The sequence below is a fragment of the Sminthopsis crassicaudata genome, chromosome 4 (assembly GCF_048593235.1).
Source record: "Sminthopsis crassicaudata isolate SCR6 chromosome 4, ASM4859323v1, whole genome shotgun sequence".
Taxonomy (NCBI): domain Eukaryota; kingdom Metazoa; phylum Chordata; class Mammalia; order Dasyuromorphia; family Dasyuridae; genus Sminthopsis; species Sminthopsis crassicaudata.
In genome coordinates, this window is record NC_133620.1 from 346,650,259 (window position 1) to 346,668,560 (window position 18,302).

The 18,302-nt window shown below is 33.0% G+C and overlaps 1 protein-coding gene across 3 annotated transcripts in view; it reads left to right on the forward strand.

Annotated features, from left to right (window-relative positions):
- ZNF652 (zinc finger protein 652) overlaps positions 1-18,302 on the forward strand; it is a 95,821-nt gene that overhangs the window by 13,564 nt on the left and 63,955 nt on the right. The window contains exon 1 of one of the 3 annotated variants that reach the window (XM_074261205.1): positions 12,459-14,298. The exons of the other annotated variants lie outside the window; for them this stretch is intronic. The gene's annotated coding sequence lies outside the window, so the exon portion shown is untranslated. Of the gene's footprint in view, positions 1-12,458; positions 14,299-18,302 lie in introns of those variants that run through there. 3 annotated transcript variants of the gene reach the window in all.

An 18,302-nucleotide genomic window follows, 5' to 3' on the forward strand; every position in this document is an offset into this window, starting at 1 on the left:
TTAGTGCTAACAATTTACATTCACTTCCCAGTGTTTCTTCTCTGGGTGTAGCTACCTCTGTCCATCATTGATCAACTGGAAGTGAGTTGGATCTTCTTTATGTTGAAGATTTCCACTTCCATCAGAATACATCCTCATACAGTATTGTTGTTGAAGTGTACAGTGATCTTCTGGTTCTGCTCATTTCACTCAGCATCAGAGAGGCACAGTATTTTAAATCAAATCAACTAAAGGACAAGGTACAATTGTCTCTTATTGAATTTATTCATACTAATTATTATATACTGCTGTGTTCAAGGTACTGAGCAAATAGTAAAAGATAAGACATTCCTCACTTGAAGGTAGTTTACAGTCTAATTGGGGAAATGACACAAAATATCATTAAAAGCAATAAAAGACATTATGTGATAAGTACTATGTCAGTGGCAAGGATTCAGGGAAGAGATGATTGACATTCGAATGTCAATGGGTCTGTTATCCCGTATGAATGCAGTGTCTTTAGTACCTTGCCTCCAAGAAATGTGCTTAGAAGGATGGGTAGAATTTCAACATCTAGCAATTAGAAATGGGGATAACAAGTTCAGATGGCAGGAAAAGCCTAGGTGAAGCATTTTTCAGGAAAGGTAACTATTTCAATTTGGATTGTAAATTTTGGGTAGGGGAAAATTGGGAGAGAAGACTTGAAGAGGCAACATCCTCTATAATGGAAATATTGCAAAATTTGTGGTCAGAGAACTTAAATTGAAATCTTAGTGTTGCTAGTTACTACCTTTGTGATTTTGAACATGTCACTTAACTTCTTAAGATTATGTATTCTCTGATGCTTTCTTGATTTATATTTTATTCTAAAAGTTGACTCCATACTGTAGAGGATCTTGTACAGCAGACTAAGAGATTATGATTTTGCTTGGTAAGTAGTAAGAGTTTATTTGAGGATAGCCTCTATATATCTTGTATGTATGTAATGTATGTTATTTCTCCTTAGAATGTGGATTCCTTGAGGGCAAATATCCCAGATGCTTAGTACAGTGTCTGGTACCTTGTAGAACTAATAAATACTTGTTCACTTGACTAAAAAATAGTGGTTTTTATGCTTTGGAGATAGAAAAGATTAGCGTTTAAGAGACCAGTTAGGAAACTATTGTAGTAGTTAGTAAAGTGAGAGGAGTCTGGACTAAAATAGTGGCAATGAAAGTGAAAAAAGAAAGGATGAGTTTAAAATGTTAACGGAAAAAAATTTGAAAAATGATAACTGATTGAATGTGAGGCATGGAGAAATGAAAGGAGTTGATGGTGAATTGAGCCCTAAAAAGGTGTCATTCTGTCTCCCTCCTGGTTTCCAGCACAGTCTTGACAGCATGATGGGAAGTACAGAAAAGCTTAATGAATGAGTATTTTGCTTTCATTTAATAGTGAGAACATAGACATAGAGAATGCTTTAGTTTACATTCCTTTGCAAATGGAAATATCCCAGTATAGGAAAAATTTTAATTGTAAGCTTGATTGAGTGAGGAGACCTATGGTATAATGACTTGAATAATATAGAAAAATATTTTGTGTAAACTTGTTTTAATTGTGTATATTGAAGAGAAGAACTAAAATGGTTGTTTTATATTGCTACTAGATGAATTATTGCTCCAACTTACAAACAACAGACTTCAAGGAAAGCTATTGGTTGAATACTGGCTATGTGTTTTAGGAATGTGATCTAGAAACCTTACCTGCAGTTAGATCTACATAATGAGATTCACCTGGCAGACAAAAGAAAGTATTTGGTTTGATCTGACTATTCTGTTGGTTTGTGCCAGTCAACAAATATTTGGAAAATGTATTTATCATTCTGTGGAATACTTAATGCCCAGTGTTCCTGGGGGCTAACTTATTGGAAGTATAACTTTCAGACATTTGAAGTATAATTCCAAAACTGAGATATTATTGACATAATAATTTCATCAACTCTGAGTTGTTTAAAGCATAAAAGTTTACCTTATGTTAATCTTCCCTCCCCACCCCAGGCTGGGGTTAAGTGTCTTGCCCAGGGTCACACAACTAGGAAGTGTTAAATGTCAGACCAGATTTGAACTTGGGTCCTGAATTCACTGCACCACCTAGTTGCCCCTCCTAGATGGCTCCCCATTATGTTAATCTTAAAGATGAATTTTTATGAAGTACAATAAGGGTTTCACTGCTAGACAGAGGAAAGCAAAACACAAGATTGGAGTGATGTCTTGTCAGTATTGGTGGATTTTTAATGATTTTATACTTTATAATAATTTGTTTTTTAATAGAATTTATTGATACTTTCTCTTTTTACATTTCCTAAATTTCACACTCCTTCCCTCCTTCTGGAGAGCCATCCTTTATAATAAAGATTGATTTTTTTTTTTTAAATAAGAAAAAGGACACTTAGCAAAACTAATCAAAACATAAGAAAAACATGAAAATATATTACATCATAATATAGTTTTTTAAAACAACATTGGACTTTCTACCTCTAAAAAGTAATAGTGGGGAGGTATCTTCTCACATTTCTTTTTTATACACACACACACACACACACATATATATATACACTATATATGTATTCTTTGTAAATTTGAATTTCAGATGTTGATTTTCTGTTGTTTTTTGATTGTTCTTTTCATTTACCTTTTTTGTAGTCATTGTGTGTATTTTCTTGGCTCTGGCTTACTTTCACTCTTCATTGGTTTTTCTTTTCATACTTCTCTGTATTCATTTTATTGTTCCTTAAAGCAGAATATATGATAAATATTAAGTACAGTATCATGATATTCTTCAAAGATTTATGTATGGAAATTTATATTAAATGGTTTTATAGTCTTTAATGATTACATTCATGGATTTATATACTTTAGATAGGACTTTTTAGAAGTGAGCTAATTCACTTTCTGAAAATCTTTTCTCAATTGATTAGAGTACCTTCACGTATCTTTAAATTGCAATATTTTAGATATTTTAAATTAGAATCTTTTAATCATTGCATTAATACAGGTCACAATATGGGGAAAAAAAAAACTATCCTTCCTATTTGCTTTACTTAAAGCTTTAAAGTTGGAGTTGTATACCTTTGTCATAAACTGCATTTTCTTGGGGAAATTAACTGGTGAGAACTTGTGAGAAATCAAACCAATTAATTAACATTTATTATTATTAAGCACCTATTATGTGCCAAAATCAAAATGTAGTCCTGCACTTAAAGCATTGTTGGGGAGTTGTGAACTGACTTAGCCATTTTAGAGAACAATTTGAAGCTATTCCCAAAGGACTATAAAACTATCATACTTTTGATTCAGTCACTATTGGATCTGTATCCCAAGGAGATCATAAAAGAGGGAAAAGGACCCACACATGCAAAAATGTTTGTAGCATCTCTTTTTGTGTTGGCATGGAATTGGAAATTGAATGCATTTCATTCAATTTCATCAGTTGGAGAATGGCCAAATAAATTATGGTATATGAATGTAATGAGCTATTATTGTTTTATAAGAAATGATGAGCAAGCTCATTTCAGAAAAACTTGGAAAGATTTCCATGAATTGATGCTGAATGAAGTAAGCAGAATCAGGAGAACATTGTACCCAGTAACAGTAAAATTATGTGAGCTGTGATAGACTTAAGCTTTTTTCAGCAGTACAGTGATCTAAGACAGTTCCAATAGACTTGGGATGGAAAATGTCATCCACATTGAGAGAGAGAGAACTCTGGAGACCAAATGCTGATCAAAGCATATTATTTTCATAATTTTTTGTTTGCTTTTTCTTTCTAGTGGTTTTTCCTCTTTTCTAATTTTTCTTTCACAACATGACAAATATGGAAATATGTTTAAAATGATTGTACATATATAACATATTAGATTGCCTGCTATCTTGGGAACGGGGGAAGTAAAGGAGGGAGAGAAAAATTTGGAACTCAGTTCAACATTTCAATAATGTTGAAAACTATTTTTGCATATAATAGGAAAAATAAAATATTATTGAGCAAAAAACAGTCCTACTGTCAAAGAGCTCGCAGTCTTTTAAACGGCAGAGACAACATTCAAACAACTGTGTACAAACAAGATAAATATACTAAATAAATTGGGTCTAGTCTTGGAAGCAGGATTAGAAAAGGCTTCTTGCAAAAGATAGGACTTCAGTTGAGACTTGTAGGAAGCCAGGGAAGGATAGGAGGAGGGATGAGGGAAAGAGTTCTGGGTATGGATGACAGCTAATGAAAATGCATTGTTTGAGGAACACCAAAGGCCAATGTTGCTGTTATTTGTGACTACATGAGGGAATAAGGCATAAATAAGAAGCTTTTTTTTTTAAAGTTAACAAAAAAAAAAAAAAAAAAAAGGAAGGAGCCAGTTTATGAATATCTTTGGCATCCAGAGGATTTTTGTCTTTTATTCTGGAGATAAGAAGAAGCCATTTGATTTTATGGAATGGGGCGTAGCATGGTTAAATCCTTTAAGAACATCAGTTTAGTAATTGAATGAAGAATAGGTTGGATGAAAGAGAGAGAGAGAGAGAGAGAGAGAGAGAGAGAGAGAGAGAGAGAGAGAGAGAGAGAGAGAGAGAGAGAGAGAGAGAGAGAGACTGAGACTAGCAGACTATTTTTGAGTGAGCTGGTAAGAACCTGTAAATAGTATGATGGCTGTATCAGAAAATAGAAGGTAATATATATGAGAAATATTTTGAAGGTAAATGATAATAGCATTATTGCTTGACAGCTTATAAGAATGAGTCAAGAAAGTCACCTCTATTATGAGGGTAAATTGACTATCCTTGATAGTAATAGACAAAGGTTTGAGGGGAAAGGATAATTTAGACTTAGACATATTAAGTTAAAGATGTTTACAAGTCATCCACTAAAAGATGTCTAATAGTTTGAGATGTGAGACCAGAGGTCAGGAGAGAAGTTAAGTTTGAAAAAGTAGATCTGAGAGTCATCTGCCAAGAGAAAATCAAAATCATGGGAACTGATGACATCACCAATTAAAATAGTTTAGATAGAAAAGAGGGCCTTGCACAACCCCAGTGCTTTGAGGCATCCCTAAGGTTTTATCACACATATTATGGAAGAAGATCTAGCAAAGGAGAAAGAGAAGAGTGGGTCAGACAATTAAAAACAAACAAACAAACAAAAAAACCAGAAAGGTCAGCATCAGGAAATTTTAGAGAGAGGAGAGACAGGGAGAAGTTTATTTATAATGTGAAAGACTACATATAATGTGAAAGAGAGGTAAAGAAGAATGAGAATTGAGAAAAGACCATTAGATTTGGCAATTATATAAAGACATTTTTAGACAGGAATACATATCCTTTGAAAGAGTGACATCCTCATGTATAACATCTCAGATTGCTTGTGTCTTGGGGAGAGGAAGGATAGGAGGGAAGGGGAAAATTTGAAAGTGAAAAAGTCTTTAAAAAATCAATCTGGAAAGCCTTCTTTACAAGTAATTGGAAAAAATAAAATACCATTTACCCTTTCCTCCTCCCAAAAAAGAAAGACAGAGGCATCTATTAACAAAGTGTGGATAACATAGGGGCCCCGCTCTGTTAGATAACCTAAATATCCAGACTGAACATGACAAGGAGAATTATAAAATTCTGAGAGCCCGGATTTTTGGGGTTCTGGTTTTTCACAAGCAAAGGAAGATTGAAAAATGCTGCCTATAAACTGTCATTTGATCCAGTGGGATATAAGACATCTTGCCTCAATGTGATAGTGGATCTTTAAACTAGTGGAGTGGGCAAAAGACAATAAAATAAAATTCCCATTTTTTTCTCTGATTCTCTGGTCTCAAATAATTAGATAAGCATAGAAGCGTGAAGGAAAGACACTGTACATTGTCAATAGGGTTAGATTTTAGTTAGCCACTTATCAACTGTGTGATTTTGAGTTTTTTTTTTTTTTTTTCTATTTCTGAGTCTTTTTCCTCCATCTATAGAATGCAAATTGAAACTGCCCTGCCTACCTCACTGGTATATTGTGAGGATTCGATTAGATAATTTGTTTTCTTTTAAATTAAAGGCTTCATGAAGACAGACGTAACGTTTTATCTAAATTTGGTATCTCTCTAAACACTTAGCATATTGCAGGATAAGTGGAAATTGCAGTGTTGAATTGAACACTTGAGTAGAACACAAATTGTACAGGATGAGAAGGTGTGGCTAAAGTTGTGATATGCACTGCTCTGTTAGAGGGATTACATGGAGATCATAGATCAATTATAGCATCCAAGTGTTTGGATCCAAGCTTTTCTCACAAGTACCTTGTGAATCAAGTAGAGCAGGATTTACAAATGGAGAAATGGGAGTTTCAGAGAGGTTAAATGACCTATCCATAATGCTGACCAAATTCCAGGTTTTTTGGCTCCTATTTCCTTGTTCTTTCCACTTTTTCAGGCTACTCATCTGAGCAGCTGGCCTGGTAGAAAGAGTATTGGAAGCTTGGTGTAATTTTATGGTTCTTTTAAAAGCATTTTTCAAGTGTAAGTGAAATTAATATTCTGCTAGTCATCAGTGTGAGTGAATATGCAAGAATATTCAATATTGATTTTTGGATATTTATTTGATGGAGAGTGGAATATAGTAGCTAGATCTGGGTTTTATTATTTTATTTCTAGCTTTCTTTTCAAGAGCCTTCTGATTTATTTATGAGTCAGTGAACCTTGTTTCCATTTATAAATTTGTTTGTAAAGAATCTTACTTATTGGCTAAATGGCATTAGATTTTGGAAGAAAATAAGTGTATAAAAGAAAAATTTCCATTTATCATAACAGATATTTTGTTTTTTAAGCTATATTCTCTAGAACTCAGGAGGACTTATTAAGAAATAATTATATCACTAAGAAATGTAGTTTTCTTTAGACTGAGGGGTAGTATATAAAATTCACCTCCTTATATTCATATTTCTTCTACCTATGTATTTTCTGTAAGTTAGGGGTTTTCATTTGTTTCTGGGCTCAGTGCCTTTTGAGGCTTGTAGGTTTTTAAAAATATATTCCAAAGCTATTTCCCAATATATATGTTATAAAATGTCTTTGAAATGCCTTTGTCTCATTTCATTAATTAATTCATTCTTTATCATAAAAGCAACTTGTTCGGAGTTTTTTTTTTGTTTTTGTTTTTTTTTTTTTTTTTTTACATTTGATTGCATAGAAGACATGTTTCAAGAATTTGGATGGTTTGGATCTTGAAAGTGTTGTGTTGCTTAAACACAAGAAATCTGATTTCCAAGATAGCTTTGGAAACAGAAAGTTTAGAAATCCATGTTTAAGAGAAAAAGAATTGGCCAAATATTGTGTAAAAAACTTTTGTATTTTCAGAAAATTCCTATTAGCCTTCCCATGTTAGTTGGTTTGTTTCATATTTTCCAACATTCTTTCTAAGGGAACATAAAGCTAAGGAAAAGATTTCATATATAATGATTAAGTTTTGTTTCTAAAGGCAGATGTTTAAATTGTTCTATGTATTATAATTTGACTTTTTAAAAAATTAGTATTTTCACAGTGGATCTGTGGCATTATTCTGGGGGCACCTAGCAGTGCAAATTAAAAACCCTGCCATACTTTCTTATCCTGTGTGACTCTTGTTCATTCCTACTATAAATTTTCCACAGAATATCACTCATGTTCTGTTACTTTTAATAAATCTTAAACATATCAGTATAGCTTTGAGTCTCTTATTCTGTTACATAATTATCCCAGTAATTTGGGATTCATAGAAATCTGTTTCACAGAAATATGTGGGAAAAGAAAAACAAAACCCTTGTAACAACTATGTATGGTAAAATAAAACAAATACCCAAAAAATTAGTCTCATTCATTGTTATTAGTTTCACCCTCTGTGTAGGATGCACAGCATTCTTCATCATTGGTCCTCCAGAGTAATGATTAATCATTATCAGAGTTCTTAAGTCTTTCAAAATCCTGTCAATGTCTTTTACATCTTCTCAATCATATCTTTATTGGGAATATGTAGCAAGAAATTTTTTCAATGCCCTTTGGATCATCTGAAATTCTGGTTGTTTGGGGATTTCATGTTCTATTGTAGCTGTATAGCATTGCTAAGAGAACATTGCTATTGAAGAAATGGATTATTATGACAAGTGACTTGCGATTATTGAAGATAACATTTATGTTCCTGAATGTGAGAAATTAGTTGTCACTGGTATATGTGAATTATGGAAATAGAACCATACAAAATAGTTGTGCCCTTGTAACAATTTAAAAGTATGTACTACATTGCTTATATTTCCAAGTATTTAATTTGTTCTCTGCTTTACTACCTTTCTGACAGTTAATGAAAAATCTTGCTCGAAAGTTGTAGGTCCCTTGAGGGCAACAAACACTATATACTCAGAGTGAAACTGGGTTACTGTTTCTGCAAAGTGCAGTGGTTTGAATCAAAAGTTGTTTTGGTCTTAATTTAGAAATTATCCCCTTTCTTTGAAGTGGTCATATTTTAATTTTAGTGGTTATTTAAAGTTTTAGAATGTTACTAAAGTGAACAAGAAAAAATTTAATATCTATAAAATAGTAATATAGAATTTTGTAGGGGGAAAAAAACTGGCAGACAACTTCTAAAATAAGAAAAAGTGAAATAGTCCTGTTTTAAGATGCATAGGTATTTTGAAGCTAATCTAGGAAGACTTCCCATCTGAAGTTGATTTTGAGTAAATGAATCCCAGAATTAATTCCTTCTTTTCAAGTTATTAGAGCTTGTCACATTCCTATATTTTGAGATATATGCTAATTGTTTTATATTCTGTTCAAGTGTTATAATTTTATTTTGTATAATCTGATAGTCAAACTACATCAATATGCTTCACTCTCTGTTTATTAAGACTGTTTATAAAGTAAGCACCATTTTTTCATTTAATAAACATTTGTTAAATATCTACTCTATGTCGGGTGTTGTACTAGGTGCTAAGGATACTCAAATGAAACTGACCTCACCGATTTACCTACAGCACTGTAGATAAAAATCCATTGATATAACCTTATCCTGTGTAATCCTTGTCCATATTCTTCTAAAAGTTTGACACAGGGTCTCCATGCCTCATCCTTTCCTGACAATCTCAAAGATACCAATAGAGCACTCTACCATCATTCTTCATTTTTGGCCCATGACCAACCCATCTTCCTATCACACTGTTCTTAGGAGTTCCTTGTGGATTATATGACTGTCTCACATTCACCATGAGATGGCATTCTGTCTCCACTGACCTTTTGGTGATACTTTAGTTCTACAGAGATAGAGATTTTCTATATCTCATGGCCATAGAGCAATATCAGTAAAATATCAATATTTGAAAAGAGGCCTTTACTATTATGGGAAGATAGGGGTCAATAAAAGAGATTTTCAGTTTCCTGAATATGGTACAGTTCATATTTCTCCTATTCAGCACTGGTCCCACCTTATTCCCTATATCTCCTGTCTGTTCAATATACATATTGTTGGATAATCTCTAGAATATTCATTCAAATTCATATTGAAATTTGGATAATCTGTATTTTTATGTAATTAATTGTGGATGGACAGGCCAAATTCTTTTGAGTGATTAAAGAGATCTTCTAATAGACGCTTCAGTATTTTAGTGCCTTGATGCAAATAACACATTCGTTTGTATACCAGGAACATGTGGAAGATATCTCCAATCCACAGGGAATTCCTCTTTGATCAAAATGGGATTTCTTCTGTCCAAGTGTCAACTGTCTTTGGCAAATATTTCCTCTGATGTTTGTCAGAGGATAATGAAACAATGAAATTGAAAGGATCCCTTGCCCTCATTAATGGATGGTAATGTTAATATAGATAAATAAATGCAAAATACATTAAAAAATACAAAGCAGTTTGAGGCTGTGTGGAATACCAATAATTAATTGGGATAAAGCTTTTGTAAGAGATGGCATTTGAGTCATCTTGAAAGAAGTTAGGAATTCTAAAAGGTTAAGCTAGAGTACATTCCAGGTATGGGGGATAATCCCTGAAAAGGCACAAAGAAGGGAGGTGTGGACTATTGTATAAGAAACATTAAGTCAGCAAGTTTGACTGGACCTTAAGGTGAATGAAGAAGTGTCATTCACTGTTAATGTAGAAAGATAGACTTGAACCATATTTAAATTCTCAAGAGGGTTTTTTTTTTTTATTTGATCTTAGAGGCATTGAGGAACAATTAGAATTTCTTGAGCTCTCAATCAGAGCTATATAGGAATATCATTTTGAGAGCTGTGTAGAGGTTGGATTGGAGAGCAATGAGACTTGGAAGAAGAGAAACCAAAATAGGGTTTATTGTAATGACTAAACTATTAATGAAGAATTAGCAACATCAGATTGGTAGTCATGTGAGTGTAGAAAATGAAACTGATACAAAATTAATTTTTTTTAAGTGTTGCAATGTGACAAACTATCAAATGAGGAAGGAGCCTATAATCATGACTACAGACTATTTAAAGAGAAACATAATTCTAATCCAATGGTCTCTAAATTCAATCCCATCCTGCATTTGCATAAATTTATAAGTATGGTTATGTGCTAATATATTTATTTAAAAAGGTATACAAAAATAAAAATTTTGAAAGAGCATAATGAAAATGAAATTTAAAAAATTAATGGTTCTAAAATTTTCTTGACTCCACTAAAAATTTATATATATTTTTTAACAAGAGCAGCTTATACCTTCAGTAGGTTGATGTTTATTTATGAATAATATCCATATATTAATATATAGGCATTTAAAAGCATACATATCTATGATTTTCCAAGGAGAAAACACATCCCTGGCCAACATTGCCTTTTATTTATATATATTTTATACATATATATACTTTTTTTCATTTCCTGTTAGAATATAAGCTCCTATAAAAGACCAGTTAGAGGGAGGATAGTATCAGGAGTACTAAACTGATGTTAGTGATATGTGTTAACAATCAAAAGGACTTTATAAAAATTAACTATATATATCTATGAGGCACTGTAGCATAATGTATAGACAGCCATGCTTAAAACCAGGAAGGATCTTACTGGTATCAAGTCCCCCTCACATTAACTGGCTGCTTAAAGCTGAACAATAATTCACTTAACCTCTCAGCAGCTGAGTATATATAATTTGCTGAAAAAGTGCTAGTCTACATTAGTAGAGTCAGTTTTCCCAATTAGAAGTTTTCTGAATTAGTGAAATTATAGATCTAGTTCTTGTCTCTATTCCTGTTTTGGCCACAAGGCTCAAAGAAAGGCCATTCATTCTATCAGAGTAGGTGGAAAGATAAAAATAAGGTGAAAAGATGACAGAACCACTCAACTATTTTTTAATTTTTATTTTTTCCCCCCAAAGGAAGGATGATCTTTAGATTGAGAGGGAAAATGGTTAACAGAATAAATGAGGAGATAGTAAAAATATCCAATTTCTTTTCATTAAATTTATCATTGTTCTGTTTCTGTTATGTCTAATTCCGTGACCTCATTTGGAGTTTTCTTGGCAAAGATACTGGAATGGTTTGCCATTTCCTTCAGATGAGGAAACTGAGGTAAACAGGATGAAGCAACTTGCCCAGATCACATAGAAAATAAATATCTGGGCCTGTATTTGAACTCAGGTCTTTCTGATTCTAAGGTCATATGTTCTGTCTACTGGGTCATCTATTTGCTTCAAATTTTTCAGTGTGCTTTAGTATATGTCATTATTCTGAAAGAACTGATAGTTATGATTGCTGAGCTGTTTTGCTACAACAAAAAGTGATGCTATAAATATTTTCCAAATTCTGGGTCTTTTCCTTCTGTCTTTGACCATTTTGGGTGATCATGACTAGTTAATTGTATTGCCAGGTCAGTTTTTGCTAGTTTTAACCAAAACAAACAAAAAAACATTTTGTATAGCATTCCAAATTGCTTTCTGGAATGTTTAATCTAATTCGTAATTCTACCAATCGTGCATTAGTATGTATGTATTTTATCATATATCCTTTTAGAGACTAGCATCTTCTTCTTTTCTCATCTTTTCCACTCTGATGAATGAGGTAAAACCTCAGAGATGCTTTAATTTACTTTTCAGTTATTCATGATTTAGATTGTTTTTTCATGATTATCAATAATTTGCACTTCTTCTTTTGAAAATTGCCTGTTTGTATCTTTTGACCATTTATTTATTGGAAGAATAGCTCTTGTTTACATTTTATATAAATAGGAGTGAGTGTGTGAGTCTTGCATTGCCATGAGCTAAATAAAACCTGAGTCCTTCTTTATGTTGTCTCCTTAATTAATCAGTGAGCTCCTTGAAGGCAGGGCCTATCTCAATCTTCTCTTTTTAATTCTAGCATTTAGCTGTTGTAATGCCTTTTCATTCCATTCCATATCAAACCTATCAAAAAAAAATCTTCTAAAAAAAATTTTCCTTCCCTCTTTACTTTCCCTTTTAATTCTAATAACATTGATTTTGCTTGAGCAAAACTTCAATTTTGTATAATCAGAAATGCCTTTTGGTTTTATTTCTGTCACTTGTTTGTTCAAAGACTTTCTGTACTTCATAATTCCCTTCTCTAAATTGTTTATGAAAAAAATTACATTTAGGGCATATGTTGACTTGGAGCTTATTGTAATATGACAAGATAATTTCTTCTAGACTTTGTTTTTTCAACAATTTTTTTTCAGATAGGGAGCCCTCAGAAGTAGAAAAATAATTTTATCTAGTTTAAACATACTGAATTCTGAAATTTCAGTGGCTCTTGCATGGAAAAGTCTCTAGTCCTTTAACTATCTTGATCACTCACCTCTGTTTGCCTTTCCTATAATGTATGCCCCTAACAGAATTTCCCAGATGTAGCTAACTAGCATGCAGAGCACTCAATAAATAAGTTTCTCCTTCCCCTTCCCTTTCAGATTTATATAAAAATCAATCTGTATTCATCTTCATTTCTTTACTATCCACTTACTGAGTGCTTTGCATTCTAGCTAGCTTTCCTTCACATTTTAACAAAAAAGGTTACCAATTGCCAAACAGCCTTTTTGGCCCTCTTTTCCTCTTTGACCTTTCTTCAATTTTTGATGCTGTTAATTATTCTCACTTAGATATTTACTTCACCTTTGGCATCTGATATTCCCTCTTGTTTATATGAACATTCACCAATATTTGCTAGTTCATCTTCCTTCTACTATGATCATCTAACTATATGTATCCCAGGTTTTTGTCTTGTCTGTTTTCTTTCTTCTACTTTTCTTCTTACAATTAGTTCCATTCCCTCCAGTAACTTTATTATCACCTTTATGCTGAAGACTTTTAAATCTTTATATTTAGCAATTTTCTGTAGTCGTGCATTTTCAACCTGGATATGGCTTTGTAAACTAAATATATTTAATATGGAACTAATTATTTTTCCCCAAGATTTGCCTCTTTCCCAACTCCCTTATTCTTCTAGTGGTACTACCATATAATTAGTATTTACATAGCACTTTAAAGTTAAAAAACACTTTATGTACATTATAGTGTTTGTTCCTTAAAACAACTGTTGTGAGATAGGTGATTTTATTATCCCAATCACCCAGGATTGAAATCCTAGACTCTTCCCTTTGTTTCACTACCTAGAATCAGTAGTTGGTCCTGCCAAATCTATGTTCTCATTGTTCTTTTTTCCACTTGTCACTTGTATACTTTAATTTTTCAACACTTCTCACTGTGACTGTAGTAATAGATGATTTAATTGAGTGAGAGATTATTTGGAAGCTGAAGAAACAGTTAAAGTACCTTTTCCATTTATAAGAATGATGGAAACAGGTTTTTATATTGATTTAGCTGGTGACATTGGGGTTTGGAAGTCAGGAGACTAACCTAACCAACTGAGTAATTTAGGAAAGTCATAATCTTTCATTGTTTCAGTTTCATTGGTATAAAATTGGATAAATATCCAAAAAATATTCTATCCTTCTATCCTGGGTAGATCCTAATGATATAAAATATATAAAAGCACTTGTAGGAGAGAACACCTTATGCCAACTTCAGTTCATTTTATTGTTTTTATTTTCAAAAGGAACACCTGTATATTTATAACTCAAATAATTTAATTTTTGTTGATTCTTGTATTTTTATATCACATTTACTTTCTTGTGTATTTCTCTCTCTTCCCCTCTACAGCAAATGTTCCCATGTAGTGAAGATTAAAAGAGAAAAAACCAAACCAAATCAACCAACCAGCCAACCAACCAACAAACAAAAAAAAGATTCAGTGAAACCAGAACATTATGTCTGACAGTGTATTCCACACTTGAAGTATTCCACCTAAGCAGTGAAGGGAGAGAGGTACATTTTCTTAACTCTCTTCCAGAGCCAAACATGGTCATTTTAATTATATAGAGTTCAGTTTTGTGTAGTCATGAAATAATTTAATTTTAAAAAGAATGTTTTGTTAAAGAGGTAGTGGATAAAACATTGCACTTTTGGATTAAGGGGGAAGTGTTTCAAATCCTTCTTCACTGTGGGACTCTGGTTAAATTATTTTAACTTAAGACAACTTTCTAAGATTTGTTTACTAACAGGAAGGTTGAAATCTGTATTGCTCTTCTCTGCCTTTTTTTGTACAAGTAGCCATATTTCTTTCCTTTTTTTAATATTATAATTCCTAGAATACATAACCCTTTAATAATTAGGCTTTAACTTTAACAATTAAACTGGTTTTGGTGTTAATTGTTGATATCCTTCAGATATCTATGATTAGCCTTTCAAATTAGAGGTGGTTTTCAAGTTAGCCTAGGGAGAGGTAAGAAAATAACTTTCCCTCCTTTCATTGAAGAAATAGGAATTGCGGGTGGGAAATGTTGCATATGTTCTGGCAGTTGATGTGTTTGTTGGTTTTGTTGTACTGCTTTTAAAAATTTATGTTTTATCTTTCTTCCCAGGAAAATGCTCACTAAGAGAGAAATATATATTTTAAAAGATATAATTTAAAAGCAAAAAATACCAATAAAATTTAGACATTTCATCTCTTGTGTTTACCACATATTTGTGTTGTTAGTTTTGGTAAATGAGTATAACATTTTCTAAACACTAACTATAAAACTGCTAAGTATAACATATTCAAGAATCATTTAGACTCCTGATAAGTGAAAACTTATAAACAATTCATATAGTGACCTTTCAAAAAAATCACTTGTGATTTCATCTGCCAGACAATGAAAGAAATTTAGAGACTATTGATATTATAAACAGAATTCTGACTTACTCAGTAATTTCAACAAATATTGTATAACCTGCAAAGCACTATACTAGTGAATGACCTTGTTACTTCATAAATCTGAAACCTTATTTTTGTCCATATAAAGTTGGAGATTATGATCCAAGCTATTTCACAAGATTAGTGAGAATGTATTGCAGAATTGAAAAGCTTTGTTTATTCCATTCAGTCATTTATATAGTTTATATCATTCAGTCAACAAGTGTTTATTAAATGCTTTACCTAAGGCAAGCACTATGTTAGATGTGGGGAGATATGAAGACAAAATGAAACAGGCTATGCTTTGAAAAGCTTATATCTAACAGGGAGTCCACAAGTATATGAGAGGAAACTCCTTTTACTAGGGCAATTCAATATCTCCTCTGCAACTTACAGTCTTAGCATCTTCTAGAACCTTAAAAGGTTAAGTGACTTATCTAGGATCACACAGCTGGTATGTTTAGGGACTTGATCTCAGTTCCTCTTGGTTTGGAGACTGGGTCTCTGTCTATTATACCACATTACTCCTAACATGTACTTTTCTAACTGAATATGGGATAAATAAATAATTTGTGCAGAGAACTCACTAACTGGGGGGAAAGTGTCAGGAAAGGTCTCATATAGATGTTGGCCCTTGAGAAGGAACTTTAAAGGAAAATAGGGATTTTAAAAGATGGAGGTAAGAAGGGGATTGCATTCTGGGCATGGGAAATAGTGCAGAGGCACAGAACATGGAATGTCATTTGAAGAAAAACCTTCTGGTATACAAAGCTCTTTATACTCTTATCTCTGTATGCATCCACAACATATACCCCCCCACTTTCTTACATTTCCTGTGTATAAGTTGTTTTTACATATTTATTTGCATGTTGTTTCCCCCATCAAAGTATGAATTCCTTGAGGATAGGGACTATCTTGCCTCTTCTATTCACAGAGCTTACTATATAGTGTGTAACATATAATCAGCTCTTACTAAATATTTATTTACTGACTAAAGAAAACAAAGAGTACAGTTTGTCTGGATTCGCTGTATAATGCATGAAAGTAATCCATATTGATATTGTAGTAATACTGAATGTTTAGCTAAAGCAAATGTTTGTGGATTTTCAATCAGTCAGTGAGCATTTATTAAGCACTTACTATGTGTCAAGCACTTGTTCTAGGTACAAACAATGTTTTGCTTTAAAGAGTTTAATTATTTTTTTCTTTCTGTTTTGTGTTTTAATAATGATAAATTTTACAGTTGGAAAAAGAGCATAAATGATCTGTCTCTATATCCAATATATGAATTCTCTCTACGACATTCTCTGCAAGCCGCTCTCCAGGGTCTTCTAGAGATGGGAAACTTATCTTTTTAATTAATTTTTAAAAATGAACAAGCATTTATTTTCTCTCCCTATTGCCTTCCTGAATAGCTCCCCTTACCCTTTGAGAATTTAAAAAAAAAATCCTTTTAACAGCTATGCATAAGCAAGCAAAATCAATTCCTACATTGGCCATGTCCAAAAATGTGTGTGCCTTATTCTACAAATTGAGTTCACTATTTCCTTGTTAGGAGGTAGGTCCTTCATCATGATCTTTGGGATCATAATTGATCATTGCATTGATCAGGGTCCTTAAGCCTTTCATAGTTGTTTATTTTTGCAATTTTTTTTGGTTGTTGTATAATTGTTCTGGTTCTAAAAGTTTAAAATTTTGTTTTAATGGGATAGGGTGGTAAAAGAGGATGCATAATATGCAAAGAAGTAGTAGGTACATATAAGGTACAGAGGAAATGGAAAGTAGTCTTAGAGAAGAAGGCTTTAGTATTTGAAGGGGGGGGGACCAAGAGAAGCTTCCTTTGAAAGGTGACATTTGAGCTTTGTCTTTGAGGAAGCCAATTAGGCACAGGTGAGGAGGGAGATAATTCTAACTTTGGGGTACATTCAGTACAAAGAGATGACAGGAGGTGGATGTAGCAGCCAGTGTGACTGTATTGTAAGTTTAAGAAGTTAAGGTATGGGGCACAGTGGATAGAACACCAGCCTTAAAGTCAGGAGAACCTGAGTTCAAATTTGGCCTCAGACACTTAACACTTTCTAGCTGTATGATCCTGGGCAAGTCACTTAACCCCAGTTGCCTCAGTTTAAAAAAAAAAAAAAAAAAAAGGAAGTTAAGATATGAAGTGATAAGACCTTCAGGGTGGCTGTGTGAGTGGAGAAAAAGAGATATGTGAAGTGAGTACCAGTGAGAATGATACAGAATTTGTAATCCTGGGAGACTGGGAGACTAAGAGGGAAGATTGGAACAATGGAGAATTTGTAGAAAAGATCATTAGTTCTATTTGAACATTTTGAGTTTAAGGTTTTTATGGAATCCAGTTTGAAATGTTCAGTAGTAGACTTCAGTAGTAATTTAGTAGTTATATAGACAGTAGTTGACAGGAACTTAGGAGAGAAAGTAGGGCTAGATGTATCAATCTATGAGTCATCATAATGGAGAAGATAATTAAATCCATAGGAGTTGATAAAATCACCAAGTGAGATTAAAATAGAAATAAAAGAAGAAGGCCTATGCCAGAGCCAAGGATGAAAATGCAACAGAGGAACCTGAAAAGAAAAAGACACAGGTAGGATGAGAACCTACAAAGCAGTGTCATAGAAACTCAGAAGAGACTATCCAGGAACAGAAGAGAATTAGTAGTTTAAAATGCTAGTGGTCAAGGATAAGGATTAAGACAAGATAACTTTGGAAAAAGCAGTTTCATTTTAATGATGAGATCTAGAGCCAGGTTTTAGAGGGTTTAGAAGAGAGTGACAAGAAAAGAAATGAAGATAGCCATTATCGATGGATTTTTCAAAAGAGGTTAGCCCAGGTGGGCAGGAGATAGTTTTAGGTAGATCAGGGATTGTAGAAGCAAGTGAGGGTTTTTTAAAGCATGAGGAAACTTGACAATATTTGTAGTTTGCAGAGGAGTCAATAGTAGGGAAACATTGAAAATTGGAGACAATGAGGATGATAGAAGAATCAATCTGCTGAAGATGAGATGAAGGATGCATTTAGAGGAGTTAGCCTTGGGAAGGAGAAGGACCACATTATCAGGGACTGAAGTAAA